The following is a 24131-nucleotide window of genomic DNA, read 5'->3' as shown; positions in this document are numbered from 1 at the left end:
TTACTACGGAGACAGAAGAACCCCTTCTGTTGGTGCAGGCTGCATCTACCCAACGGGGCTGCACCAACGTAGCGACGCCAGTATAGGCTCCAGATTGTAGATGTACTTTCAGGGCTGGTCTACACTGAAAACTTACGTCAGCATAACTACGGCAATGAGAGATGTGAAAAATCCACACCTCCGAGAGAAGTCACTATGCCGCCCTAACCTCAAGTGTAGACAGCGCGAGGGCAACAGAAGAATTCTTCCGTCAACCGAGCTATCTCCTCTCAAGGAGGTGGATTAACTACAGTGATGGGAGAACCCCTCTCGTTGTTGTAGAGAGTGTCTCTGCGGAAGTGCTGTAGCGTTTTAAGTGTCGACACAGCCTCAGTATCAGAACAGGAGTTCCTGGCTCAATTGACAAGACAGACAAGAGAAATGTTTTCCCTGTTTTACAGATGAGGAACTGACGCATAGAGAGATTCACCCAAAGAGAAGAAAATTGAAAAAGTGATGGGATTTGAACCCACACCTCCTGGACCCAGATAAATGCCTTTTAGCCACAAAACCATCCATTCCCCCAGCCGCACGCTAAAGGACACGTTTGCATTCCTTTGTCCTGGTGTTACTAATAATGACCATTGTATGAATTCCAATGTCTTGCTCACTGCATTGTTGGTTTCAATGAGGAGAGAGTCTTTGTTACTTTACATGGAAAACATTAATAATGCAATATTTGTTTTTAAATTCCGCTTTGTGGCTAGGGAGTTGTAAAAAGCCTTTCTGCTCTGCCTTCGGACAGCTCCGCTGGAGCTACCTTGCCTGGGAATGGAGAAAAGGTGTTTGCGTCTTAGGAAAGCAGTTGGCCTGGGTCGGGCTTTTGGCACGGTAGGACCTATTGAAATTAGAGAGAGTTTTGCTATGACCTTAAGTTGAGCTGTATTGTGCTCGAATCACTCAACTTTGCTCAGAAAAGGAACCTGCTCTCCTGCAAATAATCCTACTGAAGTGGAAAGGGACTCTCCCAGTAGTAAGGCTGCTTCAGTCACAGAGTTGGCCTAAAAAGGGGCTACTGCACTGGTGATGGAGGACTTGATTCTCCATTACTGGAGCCCTGTTTTTCACTAATGAAATGGCTACCAAAGTCTCTTTTTGTTTCTCTTTATATTTCCCCAAATTGTCTGTTTTGACCCTAGAGACAAGACAACCCAAGCAGCTTCAGTTTCTGCTGTCCTCCCATGCTGATTTCACATCCCCCTCCTCAACCTGGCTTTTCCTGTTGACTCACACGCAAATACCACTTCCTTTGTGTTGGTTTCCCCATGCTCAATGTACATTGGAGGCAAAGAAATAACTCCTTTCCCTCCCGTCTGGAAGGAAACCTGTTTCCCCCGGTGTTGGAGGACAGACTATTAAACATAATATCAGCAGGGATCCACATATAGCGTTAACACACACATTTCACAACGATATTAGCAACCAGCGTGTCACCAGCTCTCTTCACTACCTTACAAGATGCTTTCGGGATAAGCACTTTGAAAACAGTGCGTTAGGTGTAGTGAGTTTGTCAGGCCTGAGAGGAGCTGCTGACGCTGGGCCTCTGCATTGCAGTGTGGTTTTGCATTTATGAAAAACCCAGGGTCTCTAGAGATGGATCAAGATGCAGGACAGTGTCGAATCTAGCCACAGTGTTAATGAACCATTATTTTGGGACTAGTGTCAAACCCCATTCTTCCAAATCTCACTCATTGGCCAGTTGCAGGAGGTCAGGATGGAGCTTTCCTATGGCCTTGGGCTTGAAATCAATAGCACCCATATTCCAGGGATGTGGAGGACATGCTGAAACCTGCCTGGGTTCTCAGGCACTTCCACTCTCCTGGCCAGCTACAAGATACTTTTACTAAGAGGTTTGGTGACTCTAGGCTTCTCTTTTGTGGTCTCCTTGGTTTCTTTATGCTCTGATTCCATATGGGCCAAATGGGGTCAGGCCGTCAGCAGACGGGGGTCGCAGCAATCCTTAGTGTGCAGAGGACGACATTTTGCTCCACACCGCGTCACCTCGCATGTATGGTGTGTGTAAGATCACAACTGTCAAGGCTGATTCCCCACCCTGGCACTTGAAGTGCAGAAGGTGGGGGCCCACAGGGATTCTAAAAATTAATACTGGCCACTCCAGGCTTGTATTAAACTCCCAAGGTTACAGTTTCTGTCTGACCTTGGATGGGTAGATGCTGCTACCACCCAAATGCAAAAAAAAACTTTAAAGCCAGAAAGGCACACTTGGGAATTCCTCCCTGTGGGGTACCCTCAAGCCCTTTCACCCCCCATGCCCTGGGGAAAAGCTGAGAAAGGAAATCAGCTGTTCATAGAATGTCAGGGTAGAAGGGACCACAGGAGGTCATCTAGTCCAACCCCCTGCTCAAAGTAGGACCAATCCCCAAACAGATTTTTGCCCCAAATTGCCCCCTCAAGGATTGAACTCACAACCCTAGGTTTAAGAAGCCCATGCTCAAACCACTAAGCTACACCTCCCCACAGCTAAACAAACAACATATGCACAAGCCTCTTAGGACACCAAAAATCCGATCCTGTTCTTAAAAAAGGTCAATTTTATTAAAAACAGAAAGAAAATACATCTGGAGCTTAGGCTTTTGCTAGATTTCAAAAAACCCACTTACAAAATGTAAACATCAAGAATAACCTTCTTGTGGTCCAGCTTAAAGGTTACAAGCAAAACCAAAAAAAAAGCATTTGGGGTTAGCACAGAGGAGTCCACAAGCCAATAAAAAATACAAGCAATAACCCTAATTGCGTCTTCCTAGACAGTCCCTTGTTTGCTTACATTTGCGGGGGTTTAGCTACGCAATCTTTAGGTTTTTGCTATAATGGTTTTTCATACCTGGCTTTCAGCTTCTCACAGCAGGACTGCTCCCTGTTCCTCTCCTTCCCGGAAAAACACAACACACACACACACACACACAAAGGGAAGTTTTTTCCCCAATTTTAAAAAGTTCTGGCCCTTCCATTGGCTCTTTTGGTCAGGTGGCCATTCCTTGCCTTGTGGGCTTGTTAACCCTTTAGAGGTAAATCAAGTATATATCAGCTGCTAACAGGGGTTTTATAGCTAACTGGCTGGTTGGGTATCCATAAAAGGGAGCTCCCCCATCACCACCACCGCCACCTTCATTTATCACAACAATGCATGGAGGACGGATGCCATTTTGTTCCCCAAAACACTGTCCTTGGTGCTGTCCGGGGGCCCAGGAGGAAATAGCTCATTAAAATGGGATTGTGTTGGCAAACAGTTGGGGAACCCCTCAGCTAAGGCTGCTAGAGCAGCGGGGGAAGCAGATTCAGGTCTGGGAGAGCGTTAGCAAAGTAACGTGGAGCAGCAGCCTGCCGTTCCCTCCCACCCTCACGCTTGTCTCGCTCTCTCTGACTCTCACTTTCACTAGCTCCACCCTTTCCTTCTTTGGGCCTGGAGCCAGACTGAAATCTCGTCTCTGGAGAAGATGTTCCTTGATGGTTTCCAGCACCTGGCTTCCAGCTCAAATGCTTGGGGTTCCGTTGTTTCCCATCACTTGGAAAGCAGGTGTAAGAGGAGCTAGTGTCCCCGAGTGACTCCGCCGTGACCTTGAGGTGTCCTCCAGCTGTGAGACGTTTTCCTCCACGTGGCCTGGAAGGGAACTGAAACCAAACAAACACTGAACGCATACACGCTGGTTAACAGAATCTGTGCCTGCCCCAGCCAGTCTGTTCACTGCAGAATAATTCCCCACTTCCAGTCCCATGTCTGGGGCCCACGTGCCAGAGCCTGAGGCAATCGGCTGAACTGCTGTCCGTGAGAGATGTCAAAAGAGGCGGAGCTGGAACACAGAACCAAGTGAAATAGCAACAAGGATTGGATGGTAGAAATCCAGAGGGAATATCAACAGGAGTTTTTCTGCCCGTGAAGAAACACCACCTCCCCAAACGATAGTAGCTACAGAGACAGAAGCCCTCTTCCATCAACACAGCTGCATCTACAGTAGGGTTTTTGTTGACATAGCTGTCGGTCAGGGAGGTGGTTTTTCACATTCCCAATCTAGCTTTGCCAATATCGCTTTAAAGCACACACCAAGCCGCTAGCAATAATGTGCAATCTCCCGTTAAAATCGGCTACAACCCTAGGGATGAAAGGGTAGTGAATGTGACAGCTATCTTTTTAAAACACAGCATGGATCGTTGGTGGAAATAGAACCCAACAGAACCTCAGCAGCAGCCACACGAGCCCCTGGCACTTTAATACGAGGAGCAGGGGTTAGCTTGAGTAAGCAGCAGGCTGTTATCCTCAGCACAGGTGGAGCAAGGAAGACGCTAACTCATGCACAGGGCTTGGTGCTCTGCTTCGTCCAACCTATGTCAATGGCCACCGGGTGAACTTTGCGATGGTGCCACGCACTCAGGTGTGCACAGCAATTCCATGTTCTCCAGTGTGCACTCTCAGGCGTGTGTGATGGTTCCCTGCAGTCATGCATGTGTGATACGTGTGACAGCCAAGTGGGAAGGCAAAGAACCACCTCTCCCCTCCCCCAGCAGAGCCTCACTGAGAGGAATCGTACCTGGGAGTCTTCTCCCAAGTGCCCCGAGCAGCACCAGCAGCCTTTCTGGCATCCTAGGCGGCAGAAGGTCCCGCCCCCAAAATGGCACCCCAACAGAGGTGGTGGAAGGTCCTACCCCCAAAATACCACCAATGACCGCGGCGGCCGGATGTTTGGCCGCTGCTGTGGCCGCCCCACAAATGTCAGTGCCCTAGGCGACCGCCTAGGTCGCCTAATGGGTTGAGCCAGCCCTGAGTGCCCCCTTGTGGCCTGCAATGGCTCTGTGATGCCCTGCCTCAGTTTCCCCTTGCGCTCAGGACCCCTTAAGAATGCCACACCATAGAAGGAGAGTTGGCTCTGTCCTCAGGCTCTGTCTTAAAGGGGCCAGCCACCCTGGGACAGAAGCTCCCTGGGCTGGCTCATCACCCATCCTCCATCCCTGCTCAGGCTCACCAGGACCATTCCAACTGGCTGGCTCCAGTAACACACAGACACACCTGGCGTAGAATGTCAGGCCCCAGCACACTTTGAACGTGTTACTTCTTGTCAGGCAACACAAAAAACACTTTCTGGCCTGCACATCCGCTCAGGCCTGGGGCATGCTCTGGCACAACCATTTGCTATTGGAAGCTGCTGGTTGTGGGATTCAGCGATGCCCCGGCAGATGCCCAGGGGTTCCTACCCAGGTCTGGGCTTCCCTTCTTTATGATACCTGGTTCTTAAAAGCCTTCAGATATGACACTGTTCCCAGAGCATCTCCCACATTCTTCAACACAGCAACATATGGGTTTTTTCCTATGACAATATTACATCAAACAGCCTTTCCCAGAGCAGGAAAAATGCATTTTCTGTTAAGAGAAATACTGCTGGCGCACGCTGGAAAGTGCATGTGTTTTCCTGTTTGTGACAGCTGGTTGTCAGCAGCCAGGGGCCCATCTGTTCCTCAACATTTTTCTATTAAAACTCAGATCAAGCTAAATAACATCAGCTCTTAAAGAGATACAGCTAGAAGGTAGCGTGGTTTAGTGGGCACAGCACAGAACACCAGACCTGGGTTCTACTCCGCCCTCCACCTCTGAGCAGCCGTGTGGCCTTGCACGAGTCACCTCCTCTCTCTGTGTGTTTCCCTATCCGTTTTCTGTTTAGATCCGAAGCTCTTTGAGACGGGACCTGTCTCTTACTGTGTCTGTGCAGCACCTGACAGAATGGGGCCTTGATCCCAGTCGAGGCTTCTCGGTGCTAGTGGAAGAAGTAGAAAAGCAATGTGAGGCATGAAATCAGAACTGGACAAACAAACGTGTGAGCCCATGGGAGTTAGCTGGACAAGCATGAAGAAGGATGGTCTTTCTCGGTCAAGGTACTAGAGCAAGATTCAGGGCTTCAGCCTGAGCTTCCTCTCTTAGCAAGTGGAGGAGCCAGCTGCCTCTGGCCAATTCCATCTTGTTCAGTCGCCATGCAGGGCTAATGCAGGGGTAATGAAGGCAAATACACTCCGGGCGAGTGGCAGTAGTAAGTGGAGCAGCTTCCAGCCAGGAAGGCATCATGAAATGAATACACATCACTTTCTTTCTGGCACTTTTTAAAAGGGCCTGTTTGAGTGAGACAGGTGCTCAGCGTTGCAGGGAAATCAGGCCTTTGCAGGTATCACAGGTTGAGTATTCAAAATCACAAGTCCTTGTTTAAAATCTTGGCCATCAAGCACAATGGAGCATAGCAGAGACAAGAAACAGCTGGGGGAAGATTCACTCTTTCAGTGGACATGTTCCCTCAGCTCAGCATCCTGGGCTTTCTTAGCTTCATGACATCTCCATTCCAACCACAACCCATCAAGGGACAAGAGCATAAGAACCTGAGATCGTTCCATAGCTATCCCATAGGTGACATGTCCCATGCATGACAGTCCCATGTTTATCTCATGCATGACATTCAGGATGTGCCCGTCGCTCTCCAGGATGTGTGGTAGGATCCCACCGTAGCTCCCTGTGTGAGATGTTTAAGTGAAGCCCCAGCTGTTGCTGCTGCTTTTTCAGACAGCTGATGTGTGAGGCAGTTTTGGGTGGCTTTTCAAATAAAAAAAAAAAAACGAACACCCAGAGAGAAGCAAACAGCTGAAACAAGATCCCTTCAATTCACTTTAAACTTTCTGAAAATGGCTCCAATTCCCCACAAGTTTCACAAACTCGAAACACAGAGTCAACCTCTTGTCATCAAAGAAAATGTCTTTCAGCCCTAGAGATGAGGGGCATGTGAAATCCCTTTCATCTTGAGATACACCAAGGAGCGGGGCTTGGTTCCAGTTATTCATTAGTTGGAGCTTTGAGGAGTAACCAGGGCTAGGATTTGTGTTTGGCTTAGGCAATGCTAACGTCTCATGAACTGCTTTCTTCAGCTAAGATGGCTGACAGCATCTGACCTTGGTCACTGCTTCATACAGGGTCCTGGGCTAGACAGCCACCTGTTGTAACGCCTGTGTTTCCAGGGAACAGGGCCTGTTTTTGCTGTCCCAGCTCCCTGGCCTGCATGTGGGCTCTGTTTTCTGAGAGTATCAAGAGGTTAATGAAAAAAACGCCCTGAGTTCTTAATGCCTCAGCAGAATACAGAGCCTCTGCCAATGGGCTTATCTGAAGCGCTTTGTGAACAAAGTGAACACTGGGAGGTGATGAGGCTCAGGGACAGGATATGCAGGAGACAGGCCAAGTCTCCTACTGCTGGTGGGAAGAGAAACTTCCATCTTAGAATCGTAGAATATCATAGAATCTCAGGGTTGGAAGGGACCTCAGGAGGTATCTAGTCCCACCCCCTGCTCAAAGCAGGACCAATCCCCAACTAAATCATCCCAGCCAGGGCTTTGTCAGGCCTGACCTTAAAAACCTCTAAGGAAGGAGATTCCACCACCTCCCTAGGTTACCCATTCCAGTGCTTCACCACCCTCCTAGTGGAAAAGTTTTTCCTAATCTCCAACCTAAACCTCCCCCACTGCAACTTGAGACCATTACTCCTTGTTCTGTCATCTGCTACCACTGAGAACAGTCTGGATCTTAGAGGAGGGGCTGGTCCAATTAGCTCACACACCCCATCCCACACAATCTCAGCCTTGCAGCCTAATAGCTGCCCTCCTTTTGGGGCGGCTGAGTGGCTCAAAGTGCTGGCAATGCCCCACAGCGCCTTTTCCTCTACAAGCTACCAGCTAGAATCCAGTCCAGGTTGGTAGCATTGGCCTACAGGAAATGTGTGTGTAGCCTTCAATTCTTTCCTACTAGGCAAGTATCCACCATCATAATTAGCACTAACGTTGTGGTCACTGCAGAGACGTGGAGGCTGGAATAGGGCACGGAAACCAAATGGGCTTAGTTTAAAGATGGCCTTGTCGTTAAGGCACTGACTTGGGCTGCAGGAGATCTTCATTTGGTTCCCAGCTCTGTGTGACCTTGGACAGCTGACTTAATTTCATTATGCCGTGGTTCCCCAGCTGTAAAGTGGGGATCGCTGCCCTTGGTTGGGTGACTCCAGGGCATAGTGGTTCTCGGCTTGGATTTGCATACAGAATATCCTGGAGAGTCAAGCCCTAGTAGAAGCAGGAAGCCACAATGGTCCCTCTAGGCCTTAAAACAAACTGAACTGAAGAGCATAGCTAATGCATGGGCAGGAGAAACCCAGTGCAGCCAGCACTTCACGGAGGCCAAGCCTCGCTGTTCTCTTTCCAAATTTTCAGTATGTTACAGGGACTGGAAATGGAAAGAGAGAATCCAGCCAAGTGCTCTTTCCATTTGCAATGTAAGCTTGAGGTAGATAAAAATCAGCTGTAACTGAGTGCAGACCAGCTTTAATTGTGTTTATTCATAAGCAGGTAAATCTGTGGTTCCAAAGAATCAGGTCCCGCCAATTCCTGGACACAGAATCTGCAGATCTCTTCTCTGGAGCTACCGTGCAGTGGCTGTGTGACAGGGCTGTGGAATCGCAGCCCCCTCAGCACAGCTGGGAAAGAACTGGAAAACAGCCACCGTTGGCCTGTGTCTTACTGTTCTTTGTAACTTGGAAACACGGCTCAGCCTCAGTCAAGCTCCATGGGCAAAGCGCGAGGGAAAAAGCCCCTGCGATCCTGCCTGACAAATGCAGAGAAAACAACCATGTGCACAAATGGAGCCCAGCCTGGCCCTGGTAGGATGTGTCTGCAGTCAAGACACTGCTGGGATTGATACGGGGTGCTGAGCACGGCAGTATCCCTGCATATCCCCAGTTTGGTGCTGGAATCTCTGTCCGGAGAGAATGGAGTCCAGCATCCACCAGGTCTAACCTGTGATTTAGAACCCTGATGCCGTCTCGGGGTACGTCCACCCTGCCTTCACGGGGAACATTTGCAGCTCACATCGATGTTACGGAGCTAGCTTTGCTCTCACTCGCTCAGGTATTGGAACCATGAAGCTGTAGCAGCGCACATGTCAGTGTACAAGCCCCCAGAACCCCAGATTATTATTCAGGAAGCTGATCTCTGCAGCCGCGGCTTCGCATCTACCAGTATCCGAGCTAGGTAGGTTAAAACGAAACAAGTACGTCTACAAGAGCTGCACCTACACCCTGTGACTGCAGGGTAGACATCCCCTCAGTGTCACTGGGTTTCCAAAGCACAGGCGCCAGCTCTGCTAGGAAGTGATGTGGTGGACAAATGTACAGAACAGAGATTCTGTTAGGTTATGCTGGTGTCAATCCAGAGTGACTCCCCTAAGTAGATGAGTCTGATTCTGATCTCACTTACCCCAGGGCAATTCCATTTATTTCTATGAAGTTACTCCAGATTTACACCAGGATCAGTGACAGCAGATTCAGAATATAAGCACCAGAACCCAGTTCCTGCCTCAGGAAGTAGTTTTCCCAAAGGCAGGTGTCCATTGTGCAGCCAGTGACACCAGTTTCCTCCAGAGCAAGAAAAGGATATCCCTGCACTAGCTATCCAGTGCTTCAAATGCACAGGACACATTTCCCTGGTGGGAGCCAGCCCAGTTGAACATGGACTGAAGAAGCTCCTAAATTACATGGACCAAGATCATGAAACATAATTAGTGTTCTGGGGGTCCAACTGGAGACATCTTCCAGGAGTCTGATTTTCACAGGCTGGATTCAAAGCCCATGTAAGTCAATGAGGGTCTTTCCATTAACTCTAATGGGTCTTGGATCAGTCTCTTAGGACACGGGGTGCTCCTCAGGTTGGAACCAATGGGGATTTTGCCAATAACTTCATTGTAGGTTGGGTCAGCCCTCAAATAACTGAATGGCTCTCAAGGTTGCTGCAAGGGAAGGAATTCATGCAGCACAGCTTCCACCAAGCTTCATGGGGCCGCGAAGACTTTCCCAAGGGTCTTCCTCTTTCCAGTTGATCAGAAGAAGAAGGAACTCACCATCTGGAGCTCTATTCAGCCTCTGAACTCAATCTAAGAAATTCAGAAAAACACCTAGTCCTCCCTGGAATGCCAGAGGAAGAAGAGGCCTGTCCACTGGCCCAAACCTCAAAAGAAAAGCCAACAGACAGGATCGTGTATGGAAAGAGCTTGATGACATTCAGCAAGCAGCACAAACAGAATTTCCTTCAAGTGTTTCCTCATGGGCCTGGCTTGCTAAGTGCTGTCAAAGTTCCACAGTGTTGTGGAATCTAATCACCTGGCATCAGGTGCTCCGTCATCCTGGTGACGAGCGCAGTGTGAACCTGTAGCCCAGAGAGAGGCTGATGAACCTGCTGCAGGCTTGGCTAACAGAGCAGTGTCTTTCAGGCTCAGGCAGTAGAGGCTCACGTGTTAATAATCCCGTGTCTGCAGCCAAGACAAAGCTGGGATTGACATCGGGTGCTGAGCACAGCAGTATCCCCCTCCTCCCCATTTCCATTCATTCTTATGGCGAAATTGGATTCGCTTAACATCGTTTCACTTAAAGTGGCATTTTTCAGGAACATAGCTACAATGTTAAGCGAGGCGTTACTGTAACTTTTCACCCTAGGTGGAGTTTGACATTCCCTGCTGTGTTCTGAAGCAAGGCTCAGTTAGTGCCACTGGCAGTCCAACGGTTGCAGCTTACTCGGCCGCTGAACATTTGTGAGTGTGCATTAACAGTACCGAGGGCAGTTGCATCTGTGACACGGCTGAGCTGGGAGGGGCATGCTGACCACCAGGACGACGGCTTCTCCTGTGTTGGCTCCCACAGAATTAGCACCACATCTTTTCTTTCATTGCATTCATTTCTTCATAGTCACCGAACGCTGTTTATGGATCCAGAGGTGCAGGACTAGTTAGGGCAGCGTCAGCTTCCCACTGGCTCCAACCTGCAAACAATGACGGATCCGATGGCGAAAGATGCCAGAGAGCAAAATCTCACTGTACTGCTCTTTGTCCAGCTCCAGTGCAGCCAGTGGAATGGGCCAGCGGGTGCCAAAGTAGCTGTGACGTTCCCCTGGTGTTATCTGGACCGGTGATCGGCTAGGTCACTCCAATCTTTGACTCTGGGAGCCAGCCTGACCCTGCTCTGCCATGAGCACCCCCACGCCTGGGCTGGTCATGCACAGCCTCTGGCATGTAAGCTGCACTTTGGACTGTGCAACCGAATGACACTAACCAATATCTCCGGTCCCAGACACAACCCTAGGAACCTCCGTCTTGCAGCGTCCAGTAAATATCAACATATTTTAACTATGTTCTCAGCTGACTTGCTCCTGAACTCGATACTCAAGATAGCTTCAGCCCAGTGATTTGCTCCAAATGTTGATGCACTGGTTCATGCTAAGATACACCAGGTATCTGGGAGAAACAGCCCCCAAAATCAAAAACCAATGTTAGTAACGACCAACATGGTTTATCTTGATCTATTTCTATTTTAACAACTTTAGCTGAATGTGGCCTGTGCCAAGCAGCTGGCTATCGAAGCAGGCCCCGCCACATGAAATGAGTTTGACACCCTTGCTTGGAACGAATTACAGCCATAATTCTGCACCACACTTCTGTCTGGGAATCTTAATTGCTTTGCTGCAAAGTTTTCTTTCTTTCCCGGGAGAGCTGTATCCTGGCTTCTCCTCATTATGTTTCTGAAAGCTCTGGTCTCGCTTTCTCTTGCCTCGTGCTTTAACCTTGCCAGTGCCCTTCTTGGAAGCTTTTCAGAGATTAGCACTCACTAAGCTGGGCTCTTCCTTCATGCATCAGGCCTCTCTTACCCTCTTATCAGACAGCGGGGAGAGGTGCTCACGCTCTGCTAACCCCACGTGCTGCCGCGCAGTGTGCATCTGCTGTTTGTCTGATAACTCACTTGCTGGAACTGAAGTGAGGAGTCTGTCCTTTGCTGCTCCTCCCTGATGTATGCAGCAGCTTGGCACCATCATATTTGCATTTCCCTGGCGGGTCGTTAACATGTATTCAGTGATCTCACCCTACGTGGCTGCTCAGGGCAATTCATGGTGGCAATTCGTAGTCACTCACAGTGACAACGAATAGTCATTGGGTCAAGGGAACAGTGTGAGAATGGTTCTATAGCTTGGTGATCAGGGCATTCACCAAGGATGTGAGAGACGCAAGTCCCTGCTCCAGTGGCTACTTAATTATTTATAAAAAGTGAAACAGCTTCAGCAGGAAAGATTGAAGGAGACCCAGAGGTGAGATACTCTCCCGGGACATGGGTAACACACATGCCAACCTTTCCTACGTGTGAGGGAGAGGGGTGGAATTGAACATGGGTCTGCTACAGCCCAGCTGAATGCATTAATCATGGAGGTAAAGGCCACCCCTGCCTAGTAGCTGCCTTATAGGAAAAAAAATTGTCTGAAACTAGTTAGCAAACATGTCAAATTTGTGACTAATTACAGGTAGACCAAAAGTGCATTTTTCAGCCGATGAATTATGTGTCTGAAAAACATCTCCCATGTTGACCCTGATTGTGGACCTGCCTGGGGGAGAAAGGCCTGGCCCGCCAGTCCCTTCAAGGCTACCTGCGTCACTGAACCGTGTGCTCCTTCCTCTCCAGCACAGACAGACAGGAATTGGGAAAGCAGGGAAAGGGTGTGGCCAGACCCTTGGCTCCACCCCCCTAGGATGCCAGCCAATGACACAGCAGGGGAAGTAATGCTTTGCGCCACTGAAAGAGCCGCCACACCTCCATGGAGCAAGGGGCAGCAGATGAGGACTCTGATGAGCTGTCATTCAGTCCCGGCTCTGCTCCACGGGCAGCGGAGCCTGTCACGCCGGCCTACTTGCACGGGGACGAGACAGACCTTCATTCCTAGCGCCTCGCACTCGAAACCCCGAGTCTAGTGTGACTCAGCTGCTACCAGCCAAGCTTTGGCTGGCTACATTTCACTTGCTGGAAGTGCTGACAGACTAATGATGTGTTTCTAAACTTATTAACTAAATTACTCATGGCACTTTCTGTTTTCCCAGTGCCCCAGCCAGAGCCCAAGAATATTTATCTTGGATTTGAATCTCCCCCCTACCCTCCCCTCACACGCTGCATGCACAAATGACAGGAGGGGTGCACTATTAGGCACCTAAGCAGGCCATTGGAGTAGAAGGTCTCAGGCTATATGGTCTCAGGCGCTCACTTGAACTTAGAGGGTACGTCTACACTGCAGTGAAAAACCCGCCAGACGACTCTGGCTCATGGGGTTCGGGCTAAGGGGCTGTTTAATCGTAGTGCACCTGCTGGTTCCGGCTGCAACCCAAGCTCTGGGACCCTCCCACCTTGAAGGGATCTGGAGCCCAGGCTCCAGCCTGAAGCCCAAACAGCTACACCACAGTTAAACAGGCCCTTAGCCTGAGCCCTAGGAGTGCAATTCAGCTGGCACGGCAGGTTTTTCACTTTAGTGTAGACATACCCAGAGTCTCATTGGCTAAAGCAGCCGTGGTCCCGGCTGCACCTGTTACAGGCAGTATTGGTGAGGCCATTAAGAACCTCACTCTGCCCCAGGCTGCAGCTTGGATAGACGAGGCATCAGCCTCAGGGTCCACCCAAGGGCCTGGTGTTGACACTCAGCCCCATCAAGCTCCACACCCATCCCTGCTGTTGTGCCCCACACGGATGGGCTTGCTGCAGAAGCCGTGTGCTCGGCCCCTCCAGAGCGGAGCGCACCCCACATGTCACAACAATCCCTGCAGCAGCACTGAGGGGGCTCAAGGGAGAGCCCCGTCCGAGCTCCTTCCTCCAGAAGAGAGGCAGAGCAGAGAGAAGAAATACCAGTGAGTCACAACAGCTGTGACCTCTCAGGCACCTGCAGCCACAACACCCTTGTTTCAGTGGATGGCTGGGGATTCTAGGAGAGACTGGACCACCATCCCGGGGAGCAGGGGAGGAAATGGAATAAATGGAGAGGGACAAATTCATCCTCGGTGTCACCATCCTGAGCTGGCTGCAATTAGACGGGGGCTGAGATTGTGCAAGCTGCCTGTGGGGTTTGGGTGCCCAGTTCCCATTAAAATGGATGAGATTTGGGCATCCAAGTCCCATCAGTGGCTTTGCCAGCTCCACCAGACAGGACAGACTGTCCAGGGAGCTCTGATCCCCTGAACTCCAGGAAGGGGCCCAGGGGGTACCTGAAACAGCTCCAACAGCTGGGGAGAATAGGTCTCTCCTGCCTGAGCAGGGCTGTTCGCAAAGGGACAGGAACATGGAGCCTCATCCTCTAAGGGGCAAGACGAGAAGGAGAGGAGATATGGCAGATGGAAAGTGAGGAAGATGAAGGGGCAGCGGGGCAGGGGAGGGGCAGGGCAGAACACAGGAACAGGCCCCAGGGGATTGTACAGCAAATGGCTGAGCATTATGGCACAATTTGTTCTCAAGTTAGAGAGGCCACATCCCTGCATCCCCCAGGGGCAAAGTCCTTACTCAGCCTTGCAAGCAAGCTGCACCCCTTTCACACATCCCAGCCCCTCTGTGCACCCACACAGGCCAAGGGCAGTCTGGCCCTAACAACTCGTGTGCCGGAAGAAAAAAGTGCTAGATCCACAACTGGGCCTGACTCATTCACAATAGAGCTGCTTTCCACGGTCAGAGCAGCGTGAATGAGACCCAGGGCCTGCTCATTTATATTATCTCCAGGGCCGAAAGGAGAGATCCTCAGCCAGTGTAAACTGCCAGAGTTCTGCAGAGCTACTCCGATGTACTGCCCGAGGATGAGGGCCGTTATTCATCGTTAAGAGAGAGTTGTCTGTGGGTCTGTCTACGCTAACACAGTGACAGTGTCACCGTAGCACTGGTATTCACACCCTGACTAGCTTGAATCTAGCTAGCAAAGGTCACAAGCGTAGTGCAGATGTGGCATTACAGGCTGGCAGCCAAGTACAAGCCCATCGGAACATTGTGTTGCTAGCCCATGCTGACCCCTGTGCCGCCATGTCTTCACGATTACGTTACCCATCCTGGCTCAATTAAAGATTCACTGCACGTACTTGTAGGCGCCTCCTGGTTTGTATAACCAGATAACTGACCCCGTCTTGCATTAGCTCATTTTGGTCCTGGCTGTTCTAAGACATTTGCAGCTCCATTCCCCTTGACTGTTTCTTTTTCCCCGACTGATGTGCTGCACATGGGCACACTGTCTGAGCGACGCCCGTCGGCTTTGCCAGGTCCTGTGACACACATACTTTTCAGAGCTACCGGGGGCCAGTAGGGATATGCATCTGGAAAATATTCTCTTCTTGCCAATCTGTGCCTGGATCTAAGGCAATGAGGTCAGTGTGGTGACGGGAATATTTCACACTAGTGGGCTTAAAGGGAAACAATGTGTTTGTAAGAGACAGAAGCTTGAGGTGGACAATCTAGACTTTAAGAACAGCTGGATAAGGTGCTTGGACTTGGTCCAGATCCTGAACTGGTGTAAATCAAAAGTTGGTAAAGCTGGGGCAGTTTATACTGGCTGAGGACATAGCCCTATTTCTGTATAGTTGGCATCAGCACCGCAAGTAGGCACCCTATTATGCCAGGCACTGCCCAGACACCTAGTGAGAGACAAATCTTACAATCTAAACAGACTGGGGGGGGGGGCAAAGGAGGTGAAACAGAGGAAAAAGTGATTTGCCCAACAGTGCCTGAGCCAGGAATAGAACCAGGCTCTCCTGCAGCCCAGCCCAGTTCCTCTCTCCACTAAAGAGTGCTGCCTCCTCTTTGCTGTGTCTTTCTGAACGCACTCATTACTGACTGCACTCATGCACTGAAATTCACCCCTGTAAACAGGCTCATCCTGTGAGCTAGGCACCATATAAGTCGCACTTAAGCCCTCACTCTGTAATGGCTTGGAACAGGGGTGGTCCCGTTTACTGAACCCAGTGGCTGAGCAAGCACATTTCTCACCCTTCGTCATCCCTTGGGTGAATATGGAAATAAAGATTTTCATTTGGGATGGACATTTTCTGAGCCTCCCTGATGGAAAAGCCCCATTGTGCAAGGTGGAGCCAGCTGGGAATTTTTTGACCCAATTTGTTTTGATGGAAAATGCTGATTCAACCAAACGGAAACTTGTCCTGGCTATTTATGTGTCACTGACACGTCCTCAAGCCCAGGATGGAAGTGAGTGAGCACCCCACTTCTGGAGAGCCAATAGCTTTGTGGTTAGGGCACTCATGTGGGCTGGAGAAGACCAGCTTTGAGTCTCTGCTCTGCCTGCTTCAGAGCTGTGACCTGAAGCTGGGTCTCTTCCATTCCAGGTGAGTGCCTAGACTCTGGGATCTTTCTCTTGCTGGTTTTTCATTAAAAAATTCCAAAGGGTTTGGGTTGGTCCTGACACAGAACAGAGCCTCTGACATTTTTCATGAAACCCAATTCTTGTTTGCTGGCCAGCCCAAGTGCTAGGCACTGTATTTGCACATCAGGAAAGATGCTCCTTGCCCCAAAGAACTTATAGTTAAATAGACAAGAGAGACACAGGCTGTGAGAGGCAAAGTGATGTGCCCAGGGTCACTGTGGGGACTAGAACAGAACTCTTCCAAGTCTATTGGCTAACATGACACTGTCCCTCTTACATGTCCTACAATCCCATCTGAACCTGACAGGACCCAACACCAAGTGTCAGGTTTGAGTCAGATCAGAAAACAACCCAACCCTCTCAGGCTTGGTTTGTGTCAGTTCTCCTCCTCCTACCCCGGGGTGGGTGTGGGAGCTGCATCCCCCATTCCTGCCAGCCGCTGACACTTCGCTGCACTGCAAGTGAAGTGGAGTTAGTGTGCAGAGGAGGCACAGCCCCTCTCATCAGTGCCTCAGGCGATGCAGACTCAGGTTCAGGTCAGAAAACAATTCAACTTACGCAGTTTGGCTCCAGCATGTTCAGGCTTCAATATCAGGCCCAGCAGAACCTCCAGCCTGGACGTTATGGGAAGTGATGTCAGGTACCTTGAACCTAGCTTCCATTCTGGATAAACAGGGAAAACTTCGCCACGCCCTATGAAATACTGAGTTCTTCTGCAGATGCTTTAGTCACCAAGCAGGATGGAAACTGGTTTATTTCACGCTGTAACTCTCACACATGATGTCATTTTATTTCCCCTGCAAGACGGTGGCCAAAATCCGGCAGCTCAGAAATGCCAATTTAATTACAAAAATTATTCCAAGTATTACTCATGGTTAATAGCTGGCACAAAATACTCACCAAGTGAACTTGCTGATCACTGTCCTGCACAATAGGGGATGATTTCTTCTCCGTATGTGTGTGTATAAAACCTTCTTGGACTCCATTGATGTATGAACATTTTAAACCAACAGGCACTAATTGTAACATAGCACTTGAGTAAATGCTAAGCACCATGAAGCCCTCAAAAATGTAGAATCATAGAACATCAGGATTGGAAGGGACCTCAAGAGGTCATCTAGTCCAACCCCCTACTCAAAGCAGGGCTAATCCCCAGACAGAATTTTGCCTTAGATCCCTAAATGGCCCCCTCAAGGATTGAACTCATAAACCTGAGTTTAGGGGGTCAAGCTTCAAACCACTGAGCTATCCCTCCCCCATCACTTGCATTGTGTTGGCATAACTGAAGCTGACAGGGGAACATACAACTCTTCCATTCCATTAGCACTGGTAAGCATGGCCAACTCTGTGTTTATGACAGGGCTCAGAATATTGCAGATTATGGACTGCTTCCTTGATAATAAATCTAATGTCATGAAACAGTGTATATTAGATATTTTACTTTGCAGTCCTGGCTAGTGCAAATTGTCACTGCTCCATTGATTTGTCCCAGGTGAAGATATGGCCCCTAGTCTGTAAAAGAGTCATACTTAAGACTAGATAACTTTGGGCCTGTTCTCTTCCTACACTGGTGTATGTCAGGAGTAACTCCATTATCTCCAATGCTGGTATAAAACCTGTGCGCATGAGAGATGAATCAGACCCATAACATACATAAAGACTAACGGATTTATTTAGGCATAAGCTTTCATGGGTAAAAAACCGACTTCTTCAGATACCTGGATGCATCTGATGCTTATGCCCAAATAAATTTGTTAGTCTTTAAGGTACCGCCAGACTCCTTATTGTATTTGTGGATACAGACTAACATGGCTACTCCTCTAGGGTGACCAGATGTCCCGATTTTATAAGGACAGTCCCGATTTTGGGGTTTTTTTTCTTATACAGGGTCCTATTACCCCCTCACCCCCTGTCCCGATTTTTCACATTTGCTGCCTGGTCACCATATACTCCTCTGATACTTGATGACATACATACAGCCGCGTGGTACAGCAACAGGAGCATACGTCAATGTTTCTGGTCTCTAAACAAGTTTTATACTAGAGCCCTCTACTAGCTTCAGTGGACTTACTCCTGATTGACACCAGAATGAGAGAGATCAGAATCAAGACCTGAGTACACCTGGGGAGGAATAGCATACCTAGGGCACAATATCATCAGTTGAGTCTGAATGTTCTTGCTAGAGAAACATCTCCTGGGAAGCACTCCAGCTCCAATGATCCCATTGTTCATCTCTGTATAGCACATGTTCATGTCCCTGGAGCGTAAGCTTTTCCAGAGAGGGACTCTCCTATCACCAAGCACGGGCCATCATCACCTGAATTGACAGGTGGAACTGGAAATTTGAGTACATAAGCTAAATTATGACATAATTGGCATCACATCATTTTGGTGGGATAAATCTCATGGCTGGAAGAGGGGTAGAGAGGGTCATAACTTCTTCAGAAAGGGTAAGGAAAGGAAGGAGGTGGTGTGTTACATATGAAGAATATATACACTTGTTCTGAGGTCCAGAAGGAGGTAAGAGGCAGACCAGCTGAAAGTCTTTGGATGAAGATAAAAAGGGGGGGGGGGGAAATCCACTAGAGCAGCAGTTCCCTAGCCTTGGGTTGTGACCAAAGGGTACCAGGAGGGTCACGGCACACGATGCTGTGCAGTGAGAAGCAGCTGTGTACACTGCCCACCACTGCCATATCATGCGGTGAGAGGCAGTGGGACAATGGCTGGCTGGAATGAGGCTTGCCATCACAGCCATGCCGACCCCATAGGCAGGAGGGGAACCTGCCCAAACCGAGCCTGAAGGAGTCAGGTTGTCTGATCCAACCCAAGCCCCACACTTCTTGCAGGATCCCGTTGGGTTGAAGTCAAGTTGCAGGGCTCTTAGACCCCAGGGGGGCATGTTAACAGAGGTGAACCCAAAGGAGGTCATGGCCTAACATAGTTTGGGAACCATGGCACTAGAGAGCAGTGGTGAGCACTCTGGGCCAGGCAGCTCCTTAAACACAGGGCATTTCTGGCTGAAAAAAATCCAGGAGCTTTTGTTTTTAAACCATGGTTGGCTTTGCTTTTGAGGCAGTACAATAGAAGCTGCAGCAGTTTGGGCCACTTCCCTTCTCGTCATGACTCCCAGATCTGTGATGTCAGGAGAAGGACTGATCTTCAGCCTAACTCATTCAGGGATTTTGGGTTGGGTTTTTCAGCTGAGCCAGGAGCAAAGATTTTCATTTTTCCAAGGCCAGGAAATGCAAGTTCAGGCTAATAAATATCTGTCAGCAAAAGACATTAGCTGAATAAATGAAGTCACCAAAACATAAAAAGCTGCTATTTCCAGTGAAATTGTTCAACAACCCCGCCCACCCGAAGTATAAATCTTTTCCATGGATTTGCACAACAGTTGTCCTGTTAGACAGTCTGAGCATCTGAACCTACCTAAAATTCAAAGCTCATTTCTGCATAATGAGGACTAAACAGCTGCTTGACATCTGCTTTTTCTTTTGACACTTTCCAGTTCGATATGGCAACCACCAGACCAAAGACTGAAACTCCAGCCTAGAAAGCTTAAGATGCTATAGCTTGAGGCAGTATTTCCTAATGGACAGAGCCTTGAACTGGGACAAAGGAGACCGGGTTCTATTCCTGGCCTGCTTGGTGACCTTAGGCAAGTCACTTTGTGTCTCTGTGCCTCAGTTTCCCCATCTGTATAATGTCGATAAGGATGTAAAATGCTAATTAAGAGCTGGGGATTATTATAACTAAGCAAGAGACCCTGGCAAAACAGTTGGGGGCTAGAACAGATTCACATCCTCTGTGGATGAGGCAGAGGGAAGGTATCAAACACTCATCCCCAATTCAGGAAATGTGCAGTGGCTGTAACCGCATCACACAGTGTGTGCCCCTAAGGCATCCTGTGAGGGTACAAAGCAGAACACCCAGCATTGCAGCCTCATCCAATAACATCCCAAAGTGACCTGCACCTAGTATGAGCTCCACCTTGTGCAGGTTTAGCTCACCCTCTGGTAGGCTGTGATGTCACTACATCGAGGTACGATTCTGTCATGCAGGCAGGGCCTTAACCAGGAAGCTCACTCCAAAAGATGTTATTAAACACCTCTGTTAAAAAGCCTCTCTTTCCAGGACTGGGACAGTGAAGCAAAGACTCAAGATTTCAGCACAAGTCTCATGATTTTTGGTGTTATTTCTTAAAGCCCCAGCTCCTGGAGTCATGGGAATCTGTGAGAATCTCAGCCCATATCTTAAAAAAAAAAGAAAAAAAAAGTTCTAGCCCTTGTGATTGCAGAGAAACATTTGAAACTCGACCTTGAAGGGTCCCAAACCAAAAGACAAATAAAGGACCGATGTTTGTTTTTTTTGTAATCTCTCAGTTTTTAAGCAACTCTCAGGACTTCCTAGTGGGTCCTGACTCCCTATTTTTAGATGCTTGGGGTTGGCAATATGGCTCTGGTATTTATAGACCACCAAGCACCATTGCATCTGATAGCTTCTCCTCACTGTGTAAAGCAAAAGCAAATTGGTTTGACTCCTGCATCCCGCTGTGAGAATCCTTGTAATCCCTTGCCACAGAGAAGCTCTGGTGGAAAAACTCAGGCTCAGTCAATCTCAGGTTCCAAGTGATGGCCGAGATCCTGCTCCATTTGAAATCAACGGTACCCCTTTGCCCCACCCTCCCAGTTCTTGGCAGGACTGGATTCCATCGGCCTGATTCTCCCTTGCCTTGCATCATGGGCAGTCAGTCTCTCCAGCACAAAGCAGGCGTATGATGCCCCCATTCTGATTTGTTGGTGTTTCACACCTGGCTTGCACTGGTGTAAGTGACTTCATGATGCACAGGATCGCAGAGAATCAGGTCCTAATAAGAGGGGAATGCTGAGAAGCAAAGGAAATCAACAATGCTCTGCACAGAGGCCCCAGCCTACAGACTGCTGGCTCCTAAAAAGGTGGCTGGAGAATCAGTAGTGGTTCCAGGCTGCTGAGATGAAGGAGGCGAACCCAGCAGTGAAGGAAATGGAATAAAATAAACTAACCAGCTGCAGTTGTCTGAATAAGGCAATAAAGAAATTGTGCTGGATCATGAAAATGCCACTTCCTAAGCTTTGCACTATCTGGGTCAAATTCCTCCACCACAGTCAGTGGAGATATAAAAGGATTCATAGATTGTAGGACTGGAAGGGACATCGAGAGGTCATCAAGTCCAGTCCCCTGCCCTCATGGCAGGACCAAATACTGGCTAGACCATCCCAGATAGACATTTATCTAACCTACTCTTAAATATCTCCAGAAATGGAGAGTCCACAACCTCCCTAGGCAATTTATTCCAGTGTTTAACCACAATGACAGTTAGGAACTTTTTCCTAATGTCCAACCTAGGACTGGTCTACACTACGAGGGGAAATCGATCTAAGATACTCAACTTCAGCTACGTGAATAACGTAGCTGAAGTCGAAGTATCTTAGATCGAATTACCTACCATCCTCATGGCGCGGGATCGACGTCCGCGGCTCCCCATGTCGACTCCGCTACCGCCGTTCGGGTTGGTGGAGTTCCAGGATCGACAGAAGCTCGTTCGGGGATCAATATATCACGTCTAGATGAGACGCAATATACCAATCCCCAAGAAATCGATTGCTACCCGTAGTGAAGATGTAGCCCTAAATTAGGCTCAGTTAGGCCCTGTTGTAAAGGGCCTTCCATAGCTAAAGGAGACACTGGCTGTTGTGGTTTTCAACCACTGCCTATTCCAATTTTATCCAAACTAAACAGCTCCCCCTAATTGCTGCAGGCTACATCTCATCCTAGGGTAGATTTGTATCAAACACGGAGCTTCCAAGATTTACAGCTTTACCAATATCCCTTTTCTAGCTCATCCTGTCTCCGGAAGAGCTTCAAACATCACGCCCTCAAGGATTCCTGAAAGGGATCAAAGCTTCCCATGGGTTTTGCAGGAACTAGGGAGATATTTAAAGGTGTTCATGTGAGCGGTCAAACACACAGACTTCAACGTATATTCCATAAATCAAACCATCCTTTCCAAGGGGCTGAGTCTGCTTGCATGCAGCCCCAACCCAGCGAAATATTGAATTATAAATTCTCCCCCATTTACTTGTCAGAAGGCAGCACACAGCAGTTAGTTCAAGGTCACAGAGGCAGATCTGATTCCTCAGCCTTCGTTTTTGCCCCAAGACCATTACCTACAGCAGCATTTAAACATTCACCTGCTTATCTTTGGAGGTTCCCTCATCAGGACTTACAGCTTGTGTAGTCAAAGTGAGGACCAAATGATGTTTGGAGGCCCAACTGGATGCCATCGAAAAGTGGTGGGGGGTCTTGATCGTCAGAAAGTGCTGACCCTCTGGAAACTTGGGTCCTGTAAAGTGCCAAGTTGGGCACCTAAAATCACTAGTCACTATTGAAAACCATGGCCTTGGTCCCTACAAGGACATACTGGTAAATCTTCCATGAACTCCTTCCTTACAAAGGTCTTCAGATGCAATAAGCCTGGGAGATGTTCAGGGAATAATCTCCCAACCAGAGACTGAAGAGTTGGCCTCTGAATTCTACCTTGCCCCAACACTGCTATGGAAATCTGAACACAGCTCCGGTAATGGCTCAGTGAACCACTTGGGATACCCTAGAACCCTCTCTCCCCCGTTTTCCCCTCAGTCACGCCTTCCAGAGGCTCCAGAATGTTTCGCCCCACCACCGATTTTCACTCTCATTCTCCACCTGCGCTCTGCAGTTCCGGCCGATCACAATATCCCCTCATGGATAATTGCCTTCACAGTACTGCCAGAAGCAGGAAGTGCCAGGTGTGAAGAGTGAGAGAGATTCCCAGACCAGTTCTGCATGCCCCTGAGGCATGCAAATGGATGGAGAAAGCCCAAGTGCTGGGCTCAATCCTGCAGTGGGGCAGGGACCACACATGAGAAAGTGCTGCAGAATCAGGACCAACCATAGATTCAGAGGGCAAGGGAAGCAAGGTGCTGCTGCTATGACCCCTCTCCCCAGTGCAAGGGTGCATGTTAGAGCTGCAGAAGCCTTGGAAAGAAGTCTTCTCCCTCTGTAGAGCTACTTAATTCAGCTCCTGGTCTTGGGTCTGTGCACTGGGACAGCATCTCTAAGGTACATAGCAGCTTGAGCGCCATGTTGCTAAGATCTTCATGATTTGCTAATGGGGGAGAAAGGGGAAAAACTGTGGCTGCTTGCAGAAAGGCGTCGGGGCGGATACACAGCCAGGCCTCAGTGTGTGTCAGCACGAAAGGGTCTGATGGACCCTGACAGGATATTTCGTCACCTTAATGCAGGGCTTTACCAGCAGGTTTGCAGATGTACGGCAGGAAATCCTGCTCTGCTGAGCTCAGCTGGATGGACGGACAGCAGCCACTGGGGATCCCAGACTCACAGCAATCTGTCTTCAAAATTTCAGCCACCAAGTAAATGAAAGAGGCCCACTGCTGGAGCTTGGAGCAGGGGAAAAGTTTTAGGGGCAAACTTTTTATCCTATAAGCTCTTAGGGGCAAGGTCTCGCATGTACAATGGGTCTGTCAGCATCTACCACAAGGGGGCCCCATCTTGATCTAGGTTCTCCCCCAATGCCGTTACCACCAACACTGTTCTCCAGCTGCCATTAGCTAAGTGTCACGGAGTCACCGGGCGATGCTCTGGAACTGCTCCCCACCAAGCCAGGCAGGACTTTGGGGAGCCTCCTCTTCCTTGGAGCAGACTTGTTCAGGGCAAGAAGCTTACACGGCTTCACCTCCTGGGTCTCTCCTTGGAGCATTCAGCATCCTTTGCCCCTCCGTGCGCTTCCCACAGCGAGTCCACCCCAGCGGGGTCCTGGGGAAGCCACCGGG

Source organism: Gopherus flavomarginatus, chromosome 24 (genome assembly GCF_025201925.1).
Source record: "Gopherus flavomarginatus isolate rGopFla2 chromosome 24, rGopFla2.mat.asm, whole genome shotgun sequence".
NCBI lineage: Eukaryota > Metazoa > Chordata > Testudines > Testudinidae > Gopherus > Gopherus flavomarginatus.
The sequence above is the reverse complement of the archived record's forward strand: the minus strand, read 5'-3'. Positions refer to the sequence as shown.